The sequence below is a fragment of the Tachypleus tridentatus genome, chromosome 3 (assembly GCF_004210375.1).
Source record: "Tachypleus tridentatus isolate NWPU-2018 chromosome 3, ASM421037v1, whole genome shotgun sequence".
Lineage (NCBI taxonomy): Eukaryota > Metazoa > Arthropoda > Merostomata > Xiphosura > Limulidae > Tachypleus > Tachypleus tridentatus.
In genome coordinates, this window is record NC_134827.1 from 51,503,353 (window position 1) to 51,507,036 (window position 3,684).

Below are 3,684 nucleotides of genomic sequence, written 5' to 3' on the forward strand. Positions count from 1 at the left end.
CTCTAGTCTTGCACTGCTAAATTAGGGACGGCTAGCGCAGATAGCCCTCGAGAAGCTTTGCGCGAAATTCAAAACAAACCAAACCTGTCAGGAAAATTTTTTTATTATTTGCTTTTTTTTGTAATATAAAAGCTGAATTTCCTTAAACTTACCATTTATTTAAGGTAATTTTCAACTTCATTATAATAACATTTTAATCAGTCTCCAGGTTTCGCCTTTATTTTGCTTAAACACTTAAATACAGTTTGAAACGTGTATATATTTAACCATTTTAAAAGTAAAATATCCCCATCACCTTTTCACATACAATCTCGCTATTGGCTGCATTGTACCAGAAATGAAACATTTACAACAGTACATTAGAGAAACAGACATTTCCTGGAAAACCAGACGTCCTTCACGATGTCACTGAACTCCCTTATATATATATATATCATTCATTCCATTTCACCACCATTACCAATTTGCTCTTGAAAAGATCCTCCTTTGAAAGCGCTCTGGTTGTTTTTTTGTTATTGTTGTTTTGTTTTGTTTTCATTTCCATCAAGACTTCTTGAATTTGCGTTTTCTCATGGGTTTTTTCGAACATCATGAAGTTACTCTAACTAGTCTCTACAAGTTCCCTACCAAAGTAAACTTTCAATTTCTTTGAAGTCAGTACTTCTCTGGTTTGGTTTGTTATGAATTTTGCGCAAAGCTACTCAAGGGCTATCTGCGCTAGCCGTCCCTAATTTAGCAATGTAAGACTAGAGGGAAAGCAGTTAGTCATCACCATCCACCGCCAACTCTTAGACTACTATTTTATCAACGAATAGTGGGATTCACCGTCACATTATAACACCACCACGGCTGAAAGGGGAGCATGTTTGGTGTGACGGGATTCGAACCCGCGACCCTTAGATTGCAAGTCGAACGCTTTAACCAACCTGGCCATGCCGGCCTCACACTGTGTATGAGGTAATATGTAAATGTTACATCTGAGAGGGGATAAAAAAAGCACTTACTTTGGCTTTGAACCATTTTCTATAAATGTAACGGCTGTTGCAGATATACGAAATTTATATTTTCATGAAATCAGTTTACTTCGAAATACCACAATAGTATATCCACGACTTCAAAATGTAGAATTCATTTTTGTAGCAACGGTTCGAGAGCCATGGGTCTTTTAAATTACACGTTAGCCACTACACCATGCACAAACACAAATTTATTTCTTGCCAGATCACCAAGTTTTATGACAAGATGTTTAGTTTTAACTCTAAGATTATTCGCCTCGTGCAGTATGTCCATTGTTGATGTACCAGCAATTTCTGATAAGATTAATATGTTGTCTATGTTTCTTTTGTAAAAATGTTTTAGTTTCGTATATTACTTCTGCTCTCTAAGATACAGTAGTGTCGTCCTTGTTAATGAAGTGCTACCAATTTCCAATGCTTCCTCGATAAAGAGTTAATTACGGTCAAAATATTTCTTACAAAATATCCCTCTGTGTGTATATATATATATGACATACCCCACCGTCAAATTAGATTTTAAATGTCTAATTGATGGCCTATACCTCTTGGATTTGTTTGTTTGTTTTTAATTTCTCTAGGGATCTTTGCGCTAGCCGTTCCTTGTATAATAGTTTAAGACTAGAGGGAAGATAGTTAGTGATCACCACTCACCGCAAACTCTTGGACTACTCTTTTACCAACGAATAGTAGGATTGACAATAACATTATAACCCTACCATAGCTGAAAGGGCGAGCATGTTTGGTGCGACCGGGATTCGAATCCACGATCCTCAGATTATGAGTCGAACGTCTTAACCAACCTGGCCATGCCGGGTCATATACTTTTTGGAACTTACGAATATGAATAAATGTATGTATATATATATATATATAAAGTAGAAATTTCCATGTTCTTTTTGTCCTCATGAACAAACGTTGTTATTACAGTTGATACATGAACTTAAAAAAATCCTACATCATCATGCACACATAGAACGAAGCCAAATTAGATGTATTTACTGAAGTGACTTTGTAGATCGAATCAAAAATGAAAGAAAGACGAACATTTCGAGAATTTATACATTAAACGAAAGAGTAAAAATATATGATATTGTGCTACACCACACAGAAATGTCAAAACTGTTGTTTAGCCTATGTACCAAAAACTGGTGTTAAATTCATTTAGGTTTCATTGTTTTCCCCACCTTCTTTTTAATTTTCTATTTCAAGTGTCGTACCAGAAGTGTTTAAAATAGAATGAAATATATTTGGTTTCATATTCCAAAATGTACAAATTAAGAATAATGTGGTGGACATATGTGCATTCTAAACTATATTTGCCCCACCCCAGTGGCTCAGAGGTATGTCTGCGGACTTACAACGCAAAAAAAACGGGTTTCGATACCCGTGGTGAGCAGAGCACAGATAGCCCATTTGTATAGCTTTGTGCTTAACTCAAAACAACAACAATAAACTATATTTATCACAAATATTAAACATAATATTTTTTATAAGCGAGGCATCAGAAAATAATAGGTCAAACATTTGTTATAAAGGACAAATAGTTTGTAGATGTATTCCACTCTTCTCCAATGTTCTTCTTAGTTTGTTTAGGCCCGGCATGGCCACGTAGGTAGGGCACTCGATTTGTAATCTGAGGGTCGCGAGTTCGAATCTCTATCATACCAAACATGCTCGCTCTTTCAGCCATGGGGGTTTTATAATGTTGTGGTCGATCCTACTATTCGTTGGTAAAAGAGTAGCCCAAGAGTTTGTGGTGCGTGCTGACGACTAGCTGCCTTCCCACTAGTCTTACACTGCAAAATTAGGGACGGTTAGCGCAGATAGCTCTCGTGAAACTTTGCACAAAGCAATAGTTTGTTCATTCCGGACCCAAAATCAAAGACATTTCAGCACAGCGGTATGTAAGTGGACTCATTACTAAAAACCGGGTTTAGGTAACCGTGGTGGGCAGAGCACAGATAGCCCATTGTGTAACGTTATGCAGAATTCCAAGTAATCAATAAATCAATCAACTTTTTTTTGCCTTACATAAGTCACTTCCTAAACAGCTTTTCAATAATAATTAATTTTTGATTTAAACGAGAAGCCTCTTGGGCAGTGATTTGTTGGAAACAAATGATAAATGCTATTTTTTTGTAAAAATCTCATTTTGAATCGAAAACAGACAATTAAGAGGAATGTGGAAAAATAAACTCATCTGGAATATATGGATTTTTCGTCACAAATTTTAGGCCTTTTTGTTTTGAATGCTTCGTTAACTTTCGAGTCTTAATCAGGGCCTGGCATGGCCTAGCGCGTTAAGGCATGCGCTTCGTAATCTGAGGGTCGCGGGTTCGCGCCCGAGTCGCGCCAAACATGCTCGCCCTACCAGCCGTGGGGGCGTTATAATGTTACGATCAATCCCACTATTCGTTGGTAAAAGAGTAGCCCAAGAGTTGGCGGTGGGTGGTGATGACTAGCTGCCTTCCCTCTAGTCTTACACTGCTAAATTAGGGACGGCTAGCACAGATAGCCCTCGAGTAGCTTTGTGCGAAATTCCCAAACAAACAAAAAATATATATCTGTTTTGTCGATAGATTATAACAATTCTCCCAGTGAATGATATTCTTCAACTCTATTTTGGAAGGTCACTTTTTTGCTTATATTTTTTTAAATTCCGGCATGC